At 48.1% G+C, this 23574-nt stretch overlaps 1 long non-coding RNA gene across 2 annotated transcripts in view; it reads right to left on the bottom strand.

Moving 5' to 3' along the window:
- Nucleotides 1-11295, bottom strand: part of LOC135969980 (uncharacterized) — a 41272-nt gene extending 29977 nt beyond the window's left edge. The window contains exons 1-2 of one of the 2 annotated variants that reach the window (XR_010585289.2): nt 10914-11295; nt 10137-10303 (exon numbers count right to left, since the gene is read on the bottom strand). This is a non-coding gene — a long non-coding RNA (uncharacterized lncRNA). Of the gene's footprint in view, nt 1-10136; nt 10367-10913 lie in introns of those variants that run through there. The other variant, XR_010585288.2, reaches the window with a different exon arrangement.
- Nucleotides 11296-23574: the final 12279 nt, after the last annotated feature.

Raw genomic sequence — 23574 nt, 5'->3', positions numbered from 1 at the left:
TAATGGGTGCAGCATACCAACTTGGCACGTGAATACATATGTAATAAACCCGCACATTGTGAACATGTACCCTAGAACACAAAGTTTAATTTAAAAAAAAATCAACAACAAGGAGAACTTTCAAAACTGTATAAATACATAGAAATTAAACAATATGCCCTTGAATAGCCGATGGGTCAATGAAGAAATGAAGAAGGAAATTTAAAAATTTCTTGAAATAAATGAAAACAGAAACACAACATATCAAAGTTTATGGTATACAGCAAAAGCAGTATTAAGAGGAAAGTTTATAACAATAAACTCCTATATTTAAAAAACAGATTTAAAATAAACAACCTAACAACGAACTGCAATGAGCTAGAAGAGCAAGAACAAATCAAATCCAAAAGTGGTAGAAGAAAAGAAATAACAAAGATCAAAGAGGAACTAAATAAACTTGAAACTAACAAATATAAAAATGAAGAAAAAAATGTTGGTTTTTTGAAAAGATAAATAAAATAGACAAACCATTAGCTACACTAAGCAAACAAAAAGAAATCCGAGAGAAATAAAATTAGAAACAGAAAAGGAGAATGACAGTTGATACCACAGAAATACAAGGGATCATTACAGACTATTTTGAACAGCTATATGTCAACAGATTGGAAAACCTAGAAGAAATGGATAAATTCCCGGACACGTACAACCTACCAAGATGGAACCAAGAAGAAACGGAAATCCTAAAACAGACCAATAATGAGTAACATGTATGACTAAGTAATAATAAAAAGTCTCCCAACAAAGAAAAGCCCAGAACTAGGTGACTTCGCAGCTGAATTCTACACATTTTTGTTTCAATTCTTCTCAAACTATTCCAAAAGTATTGAAGAGGAGGGAATCCTGCCAAGTTCATTCTTCAAGACCAGCATTACCCTGATACCAAAATAAGACAAGGACACAATAAAAAGAGAAAACTATAGGTCAATATCCCTGATGAACACAGATGCAAAAATCCTCAACAAAATACTAACAAACTGAATCCAACAGCAAGTCAAAAAGATTATACACCATGATCAAGTGGGATTTATCCCAGGATGCAAGGATTGCTGAACAAACACAAATCAATAATCATGCTACATCACATCAACAGAATTAAGGACAAAAACCATAATATCATTTCGATAGATACAGAAAAAGCATTTGATAAAATTCAACGCTGCTTCATGATAGAAAGTCTCAACAAAAGAGGCACTGAAGGAAAAATACCTCAACACAATAAAGGCCATATGTGACAAACCCACAGCTAACATAATGGGGAATGGGGAAACACTAAGAGCTTTTTCTCTGAGATCTGTAACAAGACAAGGACGCCCACTTGTGCCACTCCTATTCAACACAGCACTGAACGTCCTAGTCAAGAGCAGTCAGGCAAGAGAAAGAAATCAAGGGCACCCAAAGTGGAAAGGAGGCACTCTAATTGTCTGTTTTCAGACAATGTGCTCTTATATATTTAAAAAAAAAAAAAGACTCCAGCAAAAATCTCTTTGAACTGATAAACAAATTCAGTAAAGTTACAGAATACAAAATCAACATATAAAAATCAGTAGCATTTCTATAGACCAACAATGAGCCAGTGAAAAAAGAAATCAAGAAAGCAATCCCATTTAACTACAAAAATATAAAATAAAAATAAAAATACCTCAGAAGAAATCTAACCAAGAAGGTTAAAGATCTCTATGAGGAAAACGATATTCTACCCTCGGAAGGTAGAACAGTGGCTTCTAGAGACAGGAAAGGGCGGCGGGAAGGCAGAAAGGGAGAGGTTATCTAATGGATACAAAATTACATCTAGATAGTAAAAATAAGGGTTAGTGTGCTATAGCCTTGTAGGGTGACTATAGTTTACAATTTATTGTATATTTTCAAGCAGCTAGAAGAGAGGATTTTAAATATTCCCAGCATTAAGAAATGACAAATGTTTGAGATGATGGACATGCTAATTACCCTGAGTTGCTAATTACACACGAAAAACATGTATTGAAATATCATACTGTATCCCATGGATATGTACTATAATGTGTCCATTAAAAATAATAATTGTTAAAAACCCAAGGGTCATTTCTCATGTGTCCTATGTCAGTGTTGTGGTCCATTGGTGGAGACCCAGCCATTTGCAAGTAAGACTATAGTCACTTGAGCTGAAAGCAAATGAATCGTCACAAAAATTACCACTGGCACCGAGTCTTCTTTCCAGAATTTCCTGCCCACAGCACTGCCACAGTCACTGTGGGCAGGAAAGACACACTAGCACCCAAGTTTCAACCCCAGTACAGTTGATGCTTTTATTTCTCTGGTTTGGAATAGGTGTGTGTGCATAATTTACGTTTACTCCAACTGTCCCCTTGCTTAAATAGCTTCTTAAGGATAACTTCCTCTTACTAAATCCCAACAGCTTCTGAGCATCCGTTATATTCTCCAAAGTAAATAAAAAGAGAAAACGTGTTGAAAGCCTGATAATGTTCACTTAAGAATCCAGCATGATGTACAGCTTGAAATGGCTACTCCACCTTGTTCCTTTACATGACTTTTAAAGTAGCCCCAGTTATTATACATAATTGAGGTCATAATTTCTGCAATACCATTAGGTCCACGAACGGTAGGGCCAGAGGACTTCAAAGTCTGTCTCCGATTTTTTTTTTTAAAAAAGGGAAAGCTCATGAGAGTAGGTAATGAAAATAAATATTCACACAACTCGGAACAGGGGATGGTGAAACATAAAACTCCAGCCTGGCACAGGTGTCCAGCCAGTGAGGGTGGGGACACAGACTCATAGGGTCCCCACAATCCCTCAAAAATGCCACAGAAAGGTGGGTGGCCTGAGACAGAGCCAGGCTCCGAATTCCGGGAGCTGTCTGGCTCATGTGCACCTCATGTGGTCCACACTGCACGAGGATGCCCAACGTCACCAGTCCCGGTGCAGAACACAAGAATGTCCCATGGCATGAGCCCCCGCTGCACAGCATAGCCCGAAGGTGCCAGCTCAGACTCCTACACACGCTGGTCACCAAGGCACTGCCCTCCAGGAAGGAGGACCCCAGAGGTCGTGGCAGGGTGAGGTTCTGCTCTTCATCATCCGCGAGCAGAGGGGAAAGTCCCAGCAGACATTTGGGGAGCCTCTACACGTGGTTCTGGGACTCTGAGTGGAGGTTCAAAGATGTCCCCAGGTACGCCAGACTCAAACCTAAAAAAGACCCATTCTTCCAGATATGCCCAGACTGGAACCTATATAGGCCATCCTTCCTAGCTTTTCTCTGGAAAAGCAGGCTTAAAAGAGTATCGACTAAAAGGGGCCACCAGGAAGACAGAAGTCCTATCTTTAAAAAAAGATTTTTTTTTTTTTTTTTTTTTTTTTAAAAAGAGGCACTGAGGCTCTGACCCATCTGAGCACAGAGTACATGCTCGGCAGCCTCTGTCAGAGCAGAGCAAGTACACACATGCTCTCCATGCCCTGTGCTCCCAGCACCCGTGCTCCCCGCACCTATGCTTCACACGCCCGTGCTCCCCGCACCCGTCCTCTCCACGCCCATGCTCCCTACACCTATCTGTGCTCCCCATGCCTATGCTCCCTGCAGCCGTGCTCCCCGCACTGTGCTCCCTTCGCCCATGTCTGCTCCTCGAGCTCTCTTCCACTGGTTTCCTCTGTACATCCCTCTTGATAGTCACTGTCACTGTCACCTCGAATCACCTGGCTAAATGGAGGTAAAGAAAAAGTCTAGAGTAGCACATTGGAGGACAGAGTGGAAGTGGCTATTTACCAAGCAGGGCTATGAGATGAGCGCATCTGATCCCCATTAATCCTGACGGTCAGTTGATTAGCCCTGTTCAACAGCTGGGGACACTGAGGTGTGGAAGGACGGGCTTGCTTACCCCAGACGATGCTGACAGTGTGGGCCCAGCCCAGTCCCACAGCCACCAGGAGGAGGCTCCTCACTGGGCAGGCGCGGATGTGCAGCCCAGAGAACGCTTGGGACCCTGGCACAGACTCCTCAGGAAGGAAACAGAGAAAGGCCCACAGAGACTCAAGCAGCACAGAAGAAGGTCACCCACAAGTTAAAAATAGATGTTTGTGCTTTACCGTCCCAGAGTGCTAAAAATCCAACCCACTCACACGCACAGCCTGACGTGAGCCTGGCCTCCTGCAGCACTGGGCTAAGCGAGAGACGTACCTGCCTCTCTCCCGACAATAGCAAACTTGGCAGCTATTCTTCAATGTACTTGACACGCTTCTGTGAGGATTAAGCGACACTCTGTCGACACTGGCTAAGGTTAATCCTGACACAGCCAACCATCTAGATCTGCAGTGAACAAACAACTTACTTTGGATGATTCTGCCACTAACAAAGACCCTGAATCTCCCACCAAAGCTTAGTGACACGACTTACCTTTCTGTTTTCATTTCAGGTACACTGGCCCACATGATCTAATTTACCTGCTGATAATGCCTTGGAAAGACCACCAGGGGGCCCCACACCATTTTCAGCTTTAGAGGGATGTGAATTTCCCTTTGATGAGAAAGGTGATGGGGAAATAAAACAAGGATCCAAAACAGATGCCTGTGTGTTTCCTGGGAGTGATAAAGTCAGGAACTGCCTCTGTGTGTCAGGCGAGGGAATAACAGAGACAATGGCACCAACTCCTGAGACAGAAGACCTGATGCATGGTGCAGCCACCGCCTGTGGCCAAGGAAATTCCAGGGAATGTAGACCCCAGTTGTATGGTACAGCCACCATGTGCGACCACAGAAATTCCAGGAATGCAGACCCTCAGTCACATGGTACAGCCACTATCTGCAGCCACAGAAATTCCAGAGAACGCAGACCCTCAGACACATGGTACAGCCACTATCTATGGCCATGGAAATTCCAAGGAATGCAGACCCTCAGTCACATGGTACAGCCACCATATATGGCCACGGAAATTCCGAGGAATGCATACCCCAGTCGCATGGTGCAGCCACAGCCTGCAGCCACAGAAATTCTGGAGAACGCAGACCCCAGTCGCATGGTACAGCCACTACCTATGGCCATGGAAATTCCAGAGAACAGAGACCCTCATTCCCATGGTACAGCCACCACCTATGGCCACGGAAATTCAGGGGAACGCAGACCCTCAGTTACATGGTACAGCTACCACCTGTGGTCACAGAAATCCTGGGGAACACAGACTCCAGTCGCATGGTGCAGCTACCACCTGTGGTCACAGAAATCCTGGGGAACACAGACTCCAGTCGCATGGTGCAGCCACCACCTGCAGTCACGGAAATTCCAGGGAATGCAGACCCCAGTCACATGGTACAGCCACCATCTATGGCCACGGAAATTCCAGGGAACATAGACACCAGTCGCATGGTGCGGCCACCACCTGTGGCCATGGAAATTCTGGGGAATGCAGGCCCCAGTCTCTAAAGTATGAACTTCACTGCAGTGAATGTGGAAGAGTTTCTCTCTGTGCAGAGCTCAGTATCCAGAAGGGGAGATGGCCCCAGGAATGCCTTCCTCCTCTTCAGAGCTCAGGGCCTAGGGCTGACACCCTTGGGAGGGGTCCTTGTTCAGCAATTGTGCCTGTGGAGGGTCCCCCAACACTCACCGTGCACCTCCTAGGAGCGGAGGCTACAAAAGGGAGCCAGAGACCAAGCTCTGCTCAGACAACAGTGAGCTGATGGCCTTCCACTCTAAGTTCAACAGGGACCCAGGGACCAAGCTCTGCTCAGACAACAGTGAGTTGATGGCCTTCCACTCTAAGTTCAACAGGGACCCAGGGACCAAGCTCTGCTCAGACAATAGTGAGCAGATGGCCTTCCACTCTAAGTTCAACAGGGACCCAGGGACAAAGTTCTGCTGAGACAACAGTGAACTGATGGCCTTCCACTCTAAGTTCCAACTGCATGGAATGTGTATTCCATGAATGCTTGTTAAATGAATGATTCATATAAGGTCATCTGTGCTGACCTTTGCTGGTCTGCTGAATGTGAGCTTCAGAGCATAGGCCTCATTCCTGGAGCAGCCAGCTCTTCCCAGAGCGACGGCCGCTGCAGGGCAAAGCCCAGAGCTTGTCCTGCAGCAACACACTCAGGACCCTGCGCTGGGCACGCTGGGGGCCTCTCCAGCAGAAGATCCCCAGCCCGGACCGTGCAATACCAGTGAACCCCAGGGGAGTCCCAAGTGCTCAAAATCATGTAAATGTCCATTGTGATTTAACATATCAATTTTAGAAGAAAGGGCATATTGCCACCTCTCTCCTCAAACTAGGGACTATAAATCGATCCATCACCCTAACTGAGACTCTGCCTTAAATTCTGCTAAAACTACCATCCAAACACTCAAATTTACATTAGCGTTAAGGGAAAAAAAAAACTAAACCAAACACCTGTAAGAAACGGTCAAGTAACCTGTGATACATCAACCCAAAGATTAAACATGAAAACAATGAAGTAGCAAGATATTAAAAGAATATAAACTCTATGTACATCATGGTCCAAGGTTCTAAAATTACACAGAAACAAAGACTGGAATGGAAGGGGGATACGTTTACAGACACATTTTTTATTTTTTAATTTTTAATATTGCTTCTCTAATGTATGATTTGACTAACCAGATAATTCAGCAAAAAATAAAAAAATAAATTGTGCCTATAGATAAATATGTAAAGAATCCTTTTCTTTGATGCCAATGGAATTAGTTTGGGTCTGACCCACAGTCTTCAATCTTTTAATTAAGACACAAAAATCATCTTTCAAGCTGTTAGGAAAAAAAGAAGAAAAAGATTGAAAACCAGGAGCCCAGAAAAAAAGGACTCGCTATGTATCACAGCGTCTCTCCACGCCTCTCCACCAAGGACAGTGCTCCCTCTTTCCCCATTTTCATACCTACTGCACAAAACACTTAGTAAAGAACTATCTCAATTCATGAGTCACACAGCACAAAGGGCCAGTGTCTCTGCCAAACATACCCTGCAGCCCCAAAACGAAGAGGCAACTGGTTCCTTCCTTCCTCAGTGAAGGAAGAATGAGAGGCTGCTGGTTGTCATTTTAAATCTCACACCTCAATGTCTTAGCACTTTCCTGCTTTGTTGGTTTCCAGGGCTTATTAAAATTAACCACCCCCCCCCCCCCCGCGGATATTGAAGAAAGAAAGCAGGAAGGTTGTGCAGGCTTCCAAGAGGCAGAGCCCTGCTTCCGCAGCCACCTCTGTCTTTCTACCCACAGCCGCCGGGTTTACCAATTAGTCTCCCTTAAAGAGCAGTTTATGCTCATCGCGAACAAATGGATGCAATTGCTTCTTTTGAGATGCAGCAAGTTTTGGGCCCTCAGCAAAAAGAAAAGAAAGAAAGAAAGAAAGAAAGAAAGAAAGAAAGAAAGAAAGAAAAGAAAGAAAGAAAGAAAGAAAGAAAGAAAGAAAGAAAGAAAGAAAGAAAGAAAGAAAGAAAGAAAGAAAGAAAGGGCCGGGCGCGGTGGCTCAAGCCTGTAATCCCAGCACTTTGGGAGGCCGAGATGGGCGGATCACGAGGTCAGGAGATCGAGACCATCCTGGCTAACACGGTGAAACCCCGTCTCTACTAAAAAATACAAAAAATTAGCCGGGCGAGGTGGCGGGCGCCTGTAGTCCCAGCTACTCTGGAGGCTGAGGCCGGAGAATGGCGTGAACCCGGGAGGCGGAGCTTGCAGTGAGCTGAGATCCGGCCACTGCACTCCAGCCTGGGCTACAGAGCGAGACTCCGTCTCAAAAAAAAAAGAAAGAAAGAAAGAAAGAAAGAAAGAAAGAAAGAAAGAAAGAGAGAAAGAGAGAGAAAGAAAGAGAGGGAAATAAAGAAAGAAAGAAAAAAGAAAAGAAAAGAAAAGAAAGAAAGAAAGAAAGAAAGAGAGAAAGAGAGAGAAAGAAAGAGAGAGAAAGAAAGAAAGAAAGAAAAAAGAAAAGAAAAGAAAAAAGAAAGAAAGAAAGAAAGAGAGAAAGAGAGAGAAAGAGAGAGAAAGAAAGAAAGAAAAAAGAAAAGAAAAGAAAGAAAGAAAGAAAGAAAGAAAGAAAGAAAGAAAGAAAGAAAGAAAGAAAGAAAGAAAGAAAGAAAGAAAAAACAGGGCACTGGCACAACAGTCATAACCTCTGCGTGGCACACACACAGAAGGAAAGTTAAAGCCCTGGAGGCGGAGGCGTTCGGAAAGGGAAGGTGGAAGTAGGAAGGACGCCCACGGGATAGAGTGGTCAGAAACAGACCACCTCACCAAAGGGCGCCTTAGACGTTCCAGAGGACAAAATGCTCCTCTTTCCAGGGTAAACACCCATTTGCCAAACTCAGCCAGTGACGGTAAGCAGGAGTTTGCTTTTTTTTTAAGGCGTCTGAGTAACGATGACAAGAGCAAGAAATGAGCTTAATAATGGGACTGACAGGGCCCTGGGCTGGTGACTCTGCTGATGTGCACAGCATCAAAACCCAGGTTCCTCAATGCGCTCCCTCTGCAGTTCAGGACAGCACTACAACTCACCCCATCAATCACTGCTTAAAAAATCAGTTCTAAAAAAAGACGACCCATTTGAAAGCAGCCGGAGGAGGAAGACAGAGAGTGTCTCACAGAATCCAACCGCTTGTAGCCTCGGAACCATAACAAGAATATGAAACTAGCGGGTCCAGTGTGAGGCAGAACAGAGACGCCGTCACGGCTCTCAGGAGGCTGAGCAGGAAGCTGAGCAGGAAGCGCATGGCTCAGGCCCTGCAACGCCCTAAGGGCGCCTGGAGCAGCCCACAGGCCTGTGTCCTTCGTGTGGGTTCACCTTCCTAGTTTCCTGGGTAAATTCAATGTACAGCATTTATTCGCCAAGAAAAGAACATTCAAATCAAACTACTGTCATAACTCTGAAGGGCTCTTAACACTCCAGTCCACACGTTCAAAAGCCCACAAATATCAGTGCTGCCACTGTGCAGGTAACAATGTTTTGGATGCATCATGCACGTAACCAGTAACGACGTTTTCATGTTTTCCGTAGCCATCTCATTCAGGATACTAAAATGATCTGTGACGACTTGATACTTAGTTATCTGTGATTTTCAGATAGATTTAACAAGGCTACCTGGCCAAGAAGGCCTCACCCTCCTGAACCTGGGCACCGGTGCCCCTACGTGCACCTGGGGCCTGGGGAGCGCAGTCTCCACCACCTCTCGCTCTTCAATGTTAAATGTCCTCCCGGAGCGCCTGCGTCGTGGGCCCAGGCTCGGCCCCTCCTGGAGAGCCCTTTCCACATTACAGGACAGGGGAAGCCCAGAGCCCGCGCTGCAGCGCCACTGACGTCCCGGAGTCCCCGATTCCTGCTCCTTCCCGTCCGCGGAGGCTGGCGGGGAGGGCCTGGGACCCATTTTAGTTTTCGGTTTTGTCACGAGCCGGAAGGCGACAGCACACGCGAGCGCAGGAAACCCTTTTTTAAAATCTTCCAACGGAAACGCGAGGGGCTGCCTGACTGCCTCGGAGACGCTAGGCGGGAACCCAGAGCACCCCTGCCGTTTCCGGCATTGCAGCAGCCGGGACCCCGCCCACGCCGCGGGGGGCCCGAGGCGACAGGAGGCCCGCCGGGATCCGGCCCTTTCTTCCTCGACAAGCTGGGGGGTGGCGTGGGGCGGAGTTGGGGGGCGGGGGCAACTTAAGAAGTGATCGCGCTGTACCCAGGATTCGGAGGGGAAGCCCGGCCCCATCCTACAGCTCAGAGGCAGAACGACCCCGGAAGGTGCTCCAGGCGACCCCCTCTACCAGGCTCAATTTAAAACATAAACCGGAGAGGGTGGAAAGCTCACTATTTTCCGAATGGAGGTTCCTATCGCCATGTTCCTTCCTCCTCCGCCCCACCCGGCATGGACCCCGGGGCTGCCTTGCCGGCTCCCGCCGCCCCGCAGGTACCCCTGCCGCTCCCGGGCACGGGCTTCTCCCCAGTTCTTCCCATCGCTTCCCCGCTCTTCTCCCCAGTTCTTCCCATCGCTTCCCCACCTTTCCCCGGGTCCTCCCATCGCTTCCCCCTCTTCTGCCCGGTTCCCCCATCCCCTTCGCCCTGTTCTCCCCTTCTCCCTCTTCTCCCCTTCTCCGTCCGTCCCTCCCTCGCCGCCCGGAGGGGGGCGCGCACCTTGAGCATGTCCCCCGCTGGTCAGCACGCCGATGGCCTTGCCGGCCCCGGAGAGCTGCTCCAGGAACTTCCGCAAGGAGCCCTTGGGGGCCCGGGAGTCGTCCGCGTCCAAGGCGAGGAGGCCGAGGGCAGCCGCTAGTCCGGGTGCGCAGCAGGCAATGGAGACCCTGCCGGCGCGCGCCCGACTCGGAAACGCTGCCCCGCCCGCGCCCCCGCCCGGCCCTAGCGTCAAAGGGCCTTGACGGGCGGGGCCCAAGCGCACAGGAGGGGCTGCGGGGGTGGGGGCGCGGCTAGGGGCAGGGGCAGGGGCAGGGAAAGGGGCAGAGAAAGGGGCAGGGGCTGGCCGGGGGCGGGTGTGGGCAGGAGGACCTACGCGGGGGTCGTCGTAGGTGGCTGCCGCGCTAGAGGTGGGTGAGGTCGCGGAGGCGGGGGTAGCACCACAAGTGGGCGGAGTCCCTGGGGGTGGGGCCGCGTTGCCGGTGCGCTAGCCTCGCGGGTGGGTTGGAGGACTCTGGTTGGGGCCTTTAGAGATGCCCGGAGCGCCACAGGTGGGGGCAGGGGCAGCGACCGGGGGAGGGGAGACCGCAAGGGGGCGGGGTCACATCGTTCGCTGGGCGGGCCAAGGCAGGGCGGAATAGAACGCCGGGAGCATCTCCCGGGGGCGGGGGGGGCAAGGGAGACCGTGAGTGGGCGCGAACGCCGGGGCCGGTGGAAACCCCGCACTTGCGGGGAGCGCCGATGGCGGGGCGGGGTGGAATTGGGGCGCGGAGACCCCACCTGGACGCGGAGGCTCGCGGCAGGCCCGGTAGATCCGGCTGTTGTCAGCGCCGAGCCCGGCCGCGCGCACAGCTTCTTGGTGGCGGCAGGATTCCTCCTGGGGCTGCGCTAGGAGCCTCTGCGCGCGGCTTCCTCGATCCCCGCCCCCACGTTTTCTCTGCAGCCTGAGGTCGGGAAGGACGCGCGGAGAGTGGATCCTCCAGGTGGTGGGAAAAGCTGAGCGCGGCGAGCTTAGCTATGACGAAGCAGCGATTTCCCGGGTCCACGGGGTCTGTGGCGCTCCCGGGCCCCCAGCTCGTCCCGTGGGGAGAAGAATCTTTGGGGTGGGGAAGAGTATCGGGGCGCTACACTCAGAGACGCATGGGCGCGCGAAAGTCAGAGTGGGATAGGAGGAGGCGCAACGGGACTGACCTGGCGGGGAGGCGGGACGACACTTCCTCCCTACGGACAGGCGCGCTGCTGTACGCTGTGCCGACCTCGGCTGACTTCACCGGCCAACTCCACGTGCTGAAATACGCACATTCAAAGCGCTGTGCCAGTTGCCCATCCACAGCTTAACAGCCTGGTGCCAGTTACCTGCGATGGGACAGGGAGCAGCCCCTACAAAAGCACGGGCTTATGGGATCCCGGTTCCTTCAGTGCTCACCCCACGAAGAAGGGCTCCCAAACGGCCCCACTCGAGGGCTTTCCGGAGGATGGTCCTGCGCAGTGGGTGTTTGTTGAACAGATAGGAAACAACAAAAGAGACTAAGAAGAGGTTTGTTCTATGAACCCGGGAAAGTGAAGCAATCGCAAAGGAGAGTCTCACCAAAGGGCAATCCTGGGGAAAAGATGGAGAGGCATGGATTTTTCTTGGATGTGTGCCTCATCCTGGGGCTCATCCCGCTGAGCATCAAATATTCATTGCAAAAGAGGAAAAAAAATATATGCTGCAGACAATGCTGGATGGTCTAATCTCTCCCTTGGCCAGAATTAACGGCGAAATTCCTAACCCCTCGTGGTCCTCAGAATCACCTGTCCTATGCACACCCCCATTAAACCACTGAAGTCCAGTTTCTGGGAGCTCAGCCAGGAAATGTGTAGTTTTAAACAAACCACCTAGGTTATCCTGATGAATGCAAAGTCAGAGAGCGCTGCTCTCATGCAGTGAACCTGAGCATTATTCTATTAATTAAAAGGGAGAGGCGAATCCTGGCTGTCTTAAGGTGGCAGTTGAGTGGCCTTTGCCTTCTGGCGGGCAGAAGAGCAGACCGAGGCTCTAAGCACCTGCACCCACAGTTGGGCTCAGGATCTGTGCTGGAGAATAGAAGGGCTAATTTAATTATTCATGCCTTTTTAGAGCACGTTACATGTGGAGAAGGTGGGCCACACTGAATTTTATTTTAGCCAAATACCCGTTATCTCCTTATACAATTGATATTTTTCTATTGAACATTAGGGGATTGGTCATTTGTCATCAAATTGTCTGTAATACAGAAAATGATAGATACAACCTAACAGTTCAAACATGATGAGTTAAATAAATGATGGTAAAAATATGCGCTGCAATAATATTTAGTTGCTGTTACCGCTACAAAGATATGTGTCTACTGACATGGAAATATGTTCAGGACATACAAATAAGTGAAAAGGCAGGCCTAGACGCAGTGCGAGCCTGTGTGTGAGTGCGTGCGTGCGTGTGTGTGTGTGTGTGTGTGTGTGTGTGAGTCTGCATACATCTGTAAATGTTTCTGAGCATTTTATTTCCTTTCTTTTGCTTAGTATAGGCAATGCCATTTTTCTCTGCGATGAACAGGTATTGTTTAGGGAATAGAAATAGCTAATGAAAAACAATAAAATTTAGAGTGTCAAGACCCCCAAGGTTACGGATTATGTTCAAAAGTTTGTCTGTGTATAAGGGCTGGGGTCAGGGTGGTCACTGACGGTCCTCACACATCTGTTCTTATGAGTTTGGCCCCTTGCTCAGTCAGTCAGGGAATTAACATATATTAATATATACCTGTAGCAAAGATGGAAAAGAATAGCTATGGCTTTTTTTTTTTTTTTTTGAAAGTCATGTATTTCAATGTTGCTACAACTAGAGGTTTTTTTTTTTTTTTTTTTAACTTTGGCCTTAGCAATGAATCTTCTAATTCAAGAGGAAGATATTACATGCCGTGCTGACCGTACAGCTTCCACCCAGTAGGACCTGAGGTGTGTGCTTGTTCTTTATTGTCCCTTGACAGATTACTCCAAAGGCCCACACCAGCACACACTTATACCCCAGGAATGATTACTCCTTGGGCCAGGAGTTCAGGCAGGCTTCACTGGGCCCTCTGCCCCAGGGGCTCTCCAGGGCTGCAGCAGGTGTCTGCCTAGGGCTGCTGTGTCTTCTGAAGGCTCAGGCTCATCAGGGGAGGAGCTGCTTCCATGCTCACTTCTGTGTTGCTGGCAGGATTCTGTTGCTTGCAGGCTGTTGGACTGAAGGCCCCAGTCTCTCTGTGGCATCAGCTTCAGGTTGCCCTCTGCCCTGGGCGGGTGACTGGCTTTGCCAGAACTAGCACCTACCAAGAGCCAGGGGGAGAGTTCCAGTGGACAGAACCTCAGCTCCTCCCAATCCAATCTCAGGAGAGACCACCATCTCTTTTGCCTGGTTCTATTCATCAGAAGTGAGCCGCTGAGTCCAGCCCTCTTCTAGGGTCTGGCTGTGAACACTAGAGACAGCGGCCAAGGGGAGCCACTTGGGAGGGTGGTGCTGCCTGGGACCTGCCTAGGACAAGGTGAAGGAGAACATGCATAGGGACAGCTGCCCTTCCCACTTCCCCTCAGTGGTGAGCGCAGGAGTTGCCGATGTGCCCTAAAGGAGTTCTGGCATCCCAGGAGGGAAGCAGCTCCCAGCCATGAGGACACCATGACCCAGTGCCCCAGCATGTGGGGCTGCACATCCCAGGGCTACCTGAGCTGCAGCCTCTTCCCCTTCTCTGCTGTCTCGGCCTGTGCATGGAGTGGGCATCTCAAATCTGCAGGGGCCAAACTGAGCTCAGGCCTCTGCACCCCCCACACAACCCCCCATCGCTCAGTCTTCCTTACCTCAGCTCCTGGTGACTCCATCCTCCCAGGGGCTCAGGCTGAAGCCTTGCAGTGCTCTTCCACCCTGGCATCTAAGTCCCTCAGGAAAGTCCCCATTGGCTCTTCATTGCATCTGGAGCCACTAGGGCCAGGCCACCACCTTTGACCTGGACCGGAACAGGCTCCCTCCTCATCCCCTGCTCTGCCCCAACCTCCACCCCACCTCCATGCCTCGGGTGTCCTCAGCTTCAAAGTCAGGGTGCACCTATCAGGATGTAATTCAGGCATCTTCTCTGCTGACTCGGAGTCACAGACCCCACACAAGCCACACTGGCCTGTCCTCTGGTCCCTTCAGATCCTGGTGCTGCCCAGAGGCCCATGCAGGCACCCGACAACCTCAGGCCTAGCCTGCTCTTTCCTCAACCCAGGCCCTCCTCTCCCTACCGACTCTGCCCACTTTCCACAGGTCTGTCCTGCAAGGTCTCCTGCACGGTGAGGCCTCCCCAGATCACCCTCTTAGAAATTTTGGGCTCCATGCACACTCCTGTTCCCTCCCTGCTGCTCTTAAAACATCCTCGTCAGTGTCACACATGGGGCATTTCACCTATCTGCTGGGCTTCTCGAAAGGTCCCCTGGCTGAACTCTGAATGCCGTGGATTCAGAGATCTTTGACTCTTCCCTGCTGCAGTCCCAGGGCAACAGCAGAGCCCAGGACAGAGTGAACCTGTCATGGGTGCTGCTGAATGAATGAATGAAGGAGGGAGGGAGGGAGTGAGTGAGTGAGTGAGTGAAGGAGTAAATGAGTGAGTAAATGAGTGAATGGGTGAGTGAGTGTCAGTCAGTGAATGAGTGAGTGAGTGGATGAGGGAAGGAGAAATGAGTGAGTGAGTGGGTAAATGACTGAATGAGTGACCGTGAGTGAGTGAATGAATTGCCAAGGGAGTCAATGAGTGAATGAGTGAGTGAGTGAATGGGTGAGTGAATAAGTGAGTAAGTGAATGAATGAGCGTCTTAGTGAATGAGTGAGTGAATAAGCAAGTGAATAAGTGAGTGAATGAGTGAGTGACCGAGGGAATAAATGAGTGATGAGTGAGTGAGTGAGTGAATGAATGAGTGACTTAGTGAATGGGTGAGTGGGTGAATGAGTGAGTGAACAGATGAGTGGGTGAGTGAGTGAATGGGTGAGGGAAAGAGTGAGTGAATGAGTCAGTGAGCGAACAAGTGAATGAGGGAGTGAAGAATTGAGTGAGTGAATGAACGAGTGAGTGAATGAGTCAATAAATGAGTGAGTGTGTGAGTAAAGGATGAGTGAATGAGTGAGTGAAGAGGTGAATGAGTGAGTGAATGAGTGAATGATTTGAGTGAGTGAATGATTGAGTGAATGAATGAGGAAATGAGTGAGTGAGTGAATGAGTGAGTGAATGAGTGAATGGGTGAGTGAGTGAATGGGTGAGTGAGTGAAAGGGTGAGTTAGGGAATGACTGAGTGAGTGAATGGGTGAGTGAATGAGTGAGTGCGTGAGTGAATGGGTCAGTGAATGAGTGAGTGAATGAGTAAATGAATGAGCAAGTGAGTAAAAGGGTGAGTGAATGAGTGAGTGAGCGAGTGAAGGAGTGAATGAGTGAATGAGTGAGTGAGTGAATGAGTTAACGAGTGAATGAATGAGTGAGTGAATGAGTGAGTGGGTCGCTCAGAGGAGATGAGGACAGGAGTTGCCCTCTGACTGCTACAGTAGACAGGAGCTGAAGGAGTCTGAAGGGTGGGATGTGCTCACTCGGTACATACACCCTGCTCCACACATCCCCAGAGAAACCTAGTCTCACCAGAGTGGTCGCTTGAGAATTATTAGTAACAACCTTTTTCCCAATATTTCATATATGCAGGATGATTTCTTACTTTCCTTGAAAATGCCAATCGTTTTTTGGACTTGGAATTCTCCACTGCTGGTCCACGCCACTGTATTCTCCCATAGGGGTATCCCCCGAGTTGGAGAAAGAGTCATTCCCAGGAATGGATAAAAGCCAGAAGGGCATCATCAGGTGGGGCACCTTCTCCTATCATCCTCCCCTTCCTGTCTGGGTTACCCTGAGTGACTTGGTTTGGAGGTCTACAAAATGAGGACATATCAAATTTAGATAAAAGCCTAAGCAGTTTAAGAGGTTGCAGTGCTAGCAGGAAGGTCTTTGGCTCCCGGCACCCTCCTCCTGTCCAGTCTCTGCTGGACCCAGGACTCTGACTCCACCTTCGGCCTTGGGGGTTTCCTCCCTTCCTTCCCAGCCACTGAGCCGGCTTGGGCTAATCTGCAACCGCAGAGGTGCAGCCCTCCTCCTTTCCTCCTGCCTCTTCCTCTCTTCTCACTTTCCTTCTGCTTCTTTCAGGACTTTGGAAAGTCCAAGAATAAGCAAAACTGTAGACCAGAAAACGCTGCCTTGAGCCCATTCCCCTCCCAGCAGCTTCCCTTCAGACTCCTTGATCTTGAAAACTTATTTTGCTTCGTATCTAGATGCTAAACTTTATATAGAAAACAGGTGGGGTTGGTTTCTTGGCCGGGTACAGTGACTCACACCTATAACCCCAGTGCTTTAGAGGCCAAGGGGGAACGATTGCTTGAGGTCACATGTTTGAGACTAGCCTGGGCAACACAGGGAGACCTCGTCTCTACAAAAATTCAAAAAAAAAAAAAAATTACCTGGAGCGATGGCACATCTGTAGTCCCAGGTACTTGGGAGGTCGAGGCAGGAGGATCACTTGAACTCAGGAGTTTGAGATAACAGTGAGCTATGATTATATCACTGCACTCCAGCTTGAGTAAGAGAGTGAGACACTATCTCCTAAAAAAATAAAAATAAAAAGTGCTGGAGTCCAAGCCCACAGCCAATTGCGACATGTAGATCTTTCATTTTTACAATCCGCCTCTCTTGTCTAAGTGCCAAATGACACTTTCATTGTGTGCAACTACTTCCACTTTTGACTGGCTTCTCTTTCCTTATGTATTAAGAATCAGGTTGCATAGAGTTCTGAGAAAATAAACTAATAAATCAGCTGCGTGCCATGGCTCATGTCTATAATCTCAGCACTTTAGGAGGCTGACACAAGGATTGCTTGAGACCAGGAGTTTGAGACCCGCTTTGGCCACATAACGAGATCCTGTCTCTACAAAAAATAAAAATAAAACGTTAGCAGGACATGGTGGCACACCTGTAGTCCCAGCTACTCAGGTGGCGGAGGCCTGAGGATTGGCTCGAGCCTGGGAGGTTGAGACTGCAGTGAGCCGTGATCATACTACTACACTTTGGCCTGAGTGACACAGTGAGACTCTATTTCTAAATAAATAAATAGTATAATATAATATAATATAATATAATATAGTATAGTTTAAAAACAGATGGAAGCTTCCCAAGACTTTGATGCAGAAACAGGTTGCCCTGAACCAATTAAAATTAATGTCCAAAAACCGGAAAGAAATGAAAAAAGAAGTTGGATTATTTCTGTAAAGTATGAGGCCACTACAAGTTTTACTTTCTCTAGGACGTTTTCTCAGTGGTGTCAACTGAAGTCCACTTCACAGAATGACTTCATCTCCTGAGCACATTGGAGAACGATGATTAAAGAGACTTCCTGGCACTCCCGATATTTTTAGTGTCACATGGAAGCAGCAAGAGTCATATGTGTGAAATAGGTGGTATTAAAAGCGGAAGACATTGGTTTGTTCTTTCATGAACATCATCGGAACATTTCTCTAACGACTAGCGTTATGTCAGAAAATGGGGAGAGAGAGATGGTTGTTTATTGGCAAATAAGTTACATAAATTTCCCAGTTAGAAAAACAATCATGATTTTAGCCTTGTCAGATGAAGTCAGATATGCCCTATGCTTCAGTTATGGAATGCTACCTCTGAATATTGATTGACAAGTATCTTCCACAGACCTGTGATCTGTCGCTGTGTATAAGCTTGAATTCATAACTACCAGTCCTTGAAGCTCCCTTGCTTCCTGCGCTGAACTGAAGTGGCTCCCAACTGAGGCATTCAAGGGAAAACTCACTGAAATATTTGAAACCACCGCCATGAACAAGAATGCTCTTCCTGTATGCTAGGATGTACATCCAGAGGGTTATCTCGTTAGTTGTATATGCCAGCATCCCGCAGGATCTTTTACCTTTTCTGGGTGTGAACTTCGAGATTCTGATGTAAGCTGCAGACCTCTTCCTCTTCCAGGCGGGTTGGAGGAGAAGGCTGTACTGGAGGGGAAGGCTGGGCTGGAGGAAAAGAGTGGGCAGGAGGGAAGGGTGGGCTGGAGGGAAAGGGTGGGCTGGAGGAAAATGGTGGGCAGGAGGGGAGAGAGGGAACCTGTGGTCTTCCTCAGGTTGCAAGAGAAAGAGAGCAGATGGGGAAGGATCAGTTACGTCTTCATCTCACATGCGGTAAATCAGTCCTCTACATAAGCCTTTATATAAGATAAGGTGAACATAGACCAGCTTCCTGTGGAGATGTAGCTATCTGCAGCTATCTGCTTAGGAACAAAAGGAAATGCAGTTTCTTGCATGATTCAGCTTCCAACTTAATGATTTTTTTCCGTTTTGGCTGTGAGTTGGGGTCCCGAGGCTTTATTTTTCCCTGTGCACTATATTGTATGTGAAAATTGTTGTTTGGGACCTAAAGTTGTTTACTTACTCCACCTGCATCCGTTAGCTCCATTTCCATTTGGAGTGGCTTCTGGAAGGCTGGAATTGAAATCCACCAGTGCCCATTTCAAGGTGTTCCCAACATTGCCTGGGAACAAGGAGCCCAGATACGCTTCCCTGTGGATGCAGGTCAGTCATCATAACGCACAGAGATAGCGTTGACCTCAGCCTGGAGCCATTGTCCTGAAAGGGGATTCTTCTCAGCTCGGGCCCGAGACTGATCCCTGAGAAGCGGCTGCTCCATCCCTGAACCCTTCCTGCTTATGTCTCCTTACTTCCTAGTGATCACGGCATTCAGGCTCAGAATGCCGCAGGCCTATCCCACTGGAAGCTGCCAAGGTGCCTCCTGCCACTCAGGACGCCCGGCACAGCAGCAGGATCAAGGGACCAGCAGGGAAGAGGCTGCAGTGATTTGGGGGAACAGCCCAAAAATCACCTGGAGCCTGGTGGCAGGTGGTCCCACCTCCTCCCCAATGTTAGGTCCCAGAGAAAATGACAATATGAGCAGCTCATGTCACCATTATTAGCAGAGTCTTTTTATTCTTTCCTTAATTTTTTGCCATTAAATGGAGCTCTATAGGCCCATTTTCTTTTTTCTTTTTTTTTTTTTTTTTAGACAGAGTCTTGTTCTGTTGCGCAGGCTGGAGTGCAGTGAAGCGATATTGGCTCACTACAAGCTCGGCCTCCCGGGTTCACGCCATTCTCCTGCCTCAGCCTCCCGAGTAGCTGGGACTACAGGGCCCCATCACCATGCATGGCTAATTTTTTGTATTTTTAGTAGAGATGGTGTTTCACTGTGTTAGCCAGGATGGTCTCGATCTCCTGACCTCGTGATCCACCTGCCTCAGCCTCCCAAAGTGCTGGGATTACAGGCATGAGCCACCCCGCCAGGCCTATAGGCCCATTTTCTGCTTTTAATGCCACCAGTACATGAAATTCCAGAGCTGCTTCTGTGAAACATACTTTCATTTTCATTATTTTATTATTCATTACATTAATTCTAGTATTTTATTCTCTTTGTTTTTTTAAGAAGAACTTCAGCGAGAGAGGGGCTATCCCTGCTGCCTTGTGGCTGCAGAAGGAGAGAGAAGGAGCCTCTCCTAAAAAGGGTTTCATGAAAGCCCTGAGGCGAGATACTCACTTCAGAGGGTTCAGGACAAGGACACTCACTTTGTTCTGTGCGGTGTGGAGACACGGGTGAGCGTTCCTCAGTGACACCAACTGGTTCCCTCTTGTCCTCAGCTGCCAGTGCCCTGGGACATGTCATTTGGACAAAACCATTTTCCATGTCCTGCCATCCATTCCACGGAGGCAGGAGAAAAGGGTCTGGAGGCAGGAACATAAGACCGATTCACCTTGACTTCCGAGAACGAAATCAAATGGAAACTCTTGCGGTATGACAAGAAATATCCTCTCCATTTACACAGGGCTTACACCGAGTACATGACTTTGTAATTTTACTTCATCCTCTTCATTTACGTAGGGTACACACCAAGTAACCAATGGAAACCTCGAGAGGGGATTTAAGCCCTAGAAACTTCAGTAACGGGCCCCCTGTGCTCAGGCGCTCTCACCCTGTGGAGCGTGCTTTCATTTTCCGTAAATGTCTGCTTTGCTGCTTCATTCTTTCCTTGCTCCATTTTTGCATTGCGTCCAATTCTTGGTTCAAGGCACCAACAACCTGGACACTTTCAACCAGTAACATTATCTTAATATCTTGTTTTAAAACTGAATTCTGTTTTTCATCTGTTCACCTAGTTTTTAGAAAATAACAGTGAAATACCAATTGGAGCTTACCACAGCTTAATAGGAGGGTCACTATGAGCTATACAACAGGTTTGATGTTTAAAAGTTTGCAACATTTTTTATTGCTCTTTCATTTACAAACTACAGTAAACATTTAGTTTTTTATGTTTAATTATGAAATATATGACACCTAAGAGTCTATAAAATTTGGCTGGGCATGGTGGCTCATGTCTGTAAGCCCAGCACTTTCGGAGGCTGAGGCAGGTGGATCATTTGAAGTCAGGTGTTCAAGACCAGCCTGGCCAATGTGGTGAAACCCGTCTCTACTAAAAAAATACAAAAAGTTAGCTGAGCATCATGGCAGGCACCTGTGATCCCAGCTACTCGGGAGGCTGAGGTGGGAGAGTTGTTTGAACCCAGGAGATAGAAGTTGCAGCAAGCCGAGATCGTGCCATTAAACTCTAGCCTGGGCTACATGAGCAAAACTCCGCCTCAAAAGCAAACAAACAAACAAAACTGAATGCATAATCTGATAGATTAATAATTGCGCTGATGTCATCATGCATCAGCATCGAGTGTCTTGAAAGGCTACAATACGCCCTTCTTTGATCACCTGGGTCTCCCTTCTTCACCCAGACATAGGACTAATGTGTTAATGTTTGTCTTGCTTTTCATAAGTTATATCATTTCTCTGTATATTATTCAGCCATGTCATATGTTATAGTTTGTGAACTGTATGTGGAATAGCAGTGTATTTTTCAGTAATTTCCTTTGTTCACTGTAATTTTTCATTGCTGATGCTTCTAACGGCAGTTCATTTTCACAGCTGTATCATATTCCACAATGTGACTATGCCAGCTTTTTTCCTTGATAGAGATGTATTTGGGTGGCTTTCAAGTGTTTTCTATGTCTACAATCACTGCCTAAATATTCTTGCCCCGTATGTGTCTCTTGGAGAAGGCAGTGCAAAGGCATTTCTGGGGCAGACATGCCTGAGAAGGCAAGTGTGAGGCCACAGAGGGGCGTGTCTAGCTTTTTATGAAATACAGTCTCTTAACGGGAGCAACAGCAGTGGATACTTTGCCAGCAGTTGATCTTTTCCACATTTTGGATTTTTGTGGCTCTGCTCAATTTGTTTCTTGAATTATTGGATGTATCCACAGTACTTTGTTTACTTATGTTTTGTAACTTTTTGCACGGGGACTTATCTTTCTTGGAATTTTAAGTGGGGAGATATTTTGAGGACAGGGTTGCATTGTTTCAGCAAAGATGTTCACTCACATGGGGTAGAGGTGAAGTTAGCAGCCGCCTGGTGCCACGTCGATTTGACCCATGCTCTCGAGGTCTTCCAGCATGAACTCCTGGAGGACTGTTTCTCATCGGTTCTCAGGGTCAGTGGTTTTCCCTCCACCCAGCACCAATGCAGGGACAGCTGCTCTCCTTGCTGCTCCTGCTCTGAGGTGGGCTTTTATTTTAAGTCTAAGATGTCAGATTTCTGACCTCATTTTGGAGAGACATCCGGTTTTGTTTCTGATGCCCCATCCTCTGTGCAACTGTCTAAACAGAAAAATAAATTCCACTTTGGTTCCCGCCAATTCCTTATTGACTGCTGTGGATTCCATCCTTCAATGCCAGCCCAGTAATGCACTTACAAAGATGCATTTTTGTAGGTTTTACCCAACATCTCAGTTGTTTTCGTTGGGAAAGCTATTTAGTGTCCCTTATGTTGAAAGTTGGAAGCGCCTGGCAGCACTATAGGTGAGAGAGCTGCTCTTCCCCCTTTTCATCATCTTCACGCTGGGTCCAGGCCTTCTTCACTCTGTGATTAAGATGCCACAATGGGCCGGGCATGGTGGCTCATGCCTGTAATCTTAGCACTTTAGGAGGCCAAGGTGGGTGAATCACCCGAGGCCAGGGGTTCAAGACCAACCTTGCCAACATGGTGAAACTCCGTCTCTACTAAGAGTACCAAAAATTAGCCCGGCATGGTGGTGGGTGCCTGTAATCCCAGCTACTCTGGAAGCTGAGGCAGGAGAATCGCTGGAACCCAGGAAGTGGAGGTTGCAGTGAGCTGAGATCACGCCATTGCACTTCAGCCTGGGCAACAGAGTGAGACTCCATCTCAAAATAAATAAATAAACAAAAAAATAAATAGCTGCTATGGCCTCTGAGCTGCTTGCTCTGCCTCTGGCATCCATTCTCATGCCCCACATTAGCAGAGATGCACTCACACCCAGTGGGAAGGCAGGGCGACTGAAGGACTGTTATTATTAACAAGAAAGATAAAATAATTCTGAGGATAATGTATAATTCTGTTTCCTAGAAATATAAAAATGCTCCGATAAATTATTAGAATTAACAAAATTCAGTTTAGCACTCATGTTCCAAATGATCACCAACTTTAATATGCCAACAGTAGCAAGACTAAATAATAAGAGGGAGTGAGGGGGTTCACTCACAAGGGCCAGGCCTCTGCAGAGAGGGCAAGAAGGTCGACTCACTCTGCAGCTTCCTGGCCCATCATCGTTTTCCATGGTGAGAGGCTTATGGGGCCTGGCCCTCCCTCTCCTGCCTGGGGCCTCCAGCTTATTCTCAGGGCTGGGCAAGGAATAAGCCCCATTTAGCTCATTTCCTCACTTGACCTTCTTCTGGACTGAAATGCATTTGCTTTCCGAGTGCTCATCAGGGAGCCGCACATAGAAGCCCTTGTTTTCTCCCCACTGCTGACTGATTCTGGGTTCGAAGATGCCCCCATTCCCCTGACTCCTTGGACACTGCATCTTTGGCTTTCACTCCAAGATTTTGATCTCAGTTAAGGATTCAGAAACTCTCTTTTTAAACTTTATTCTCAGATTGGTTTTCTAAAAGTCAGGCCAAAAAAAAAAAAAAAAAAAAAAAAGACACGTAAAGTGGGTGAGTCAAGTGTGAGTGTAAAGTTCCGAGGATGAAGCCGAGCATACACGAACCTCTGTGAGGGCGGCGTCTGTGCTCAGGAGTCATGTTCATCCCAGAGCTTCCCAGGACACAGACCTAAACAAAAGAAAAAAAAGGAGGATAACAGAAGTAAATGCTAAGATTCTCCATAAAATCCCATTTTTTTGGTGAATGGGGTTTTCCCTTAATTTCTAGGCATTTGGCATCATGGAAATAGAACAGCAGCATCTTATACCTGCATGGCCGAGC

The sequence above is a fragment of the Macaca fascicularis genome, chromosome 3 (assembly GCF_037993035.2).
Source record: "Macaca fascicularis isolate 582-1 chromosome 3, T2T-MFA8v1.1".
NCBI lineage: Eukaryota > Metazoa > Chordata > Mammalia > Primates > Cercopithecidae > Macaca > Macaca fascicularis.
This window is presented reverse-complemented; position numbering and strand designations above follow the sequence as displayed.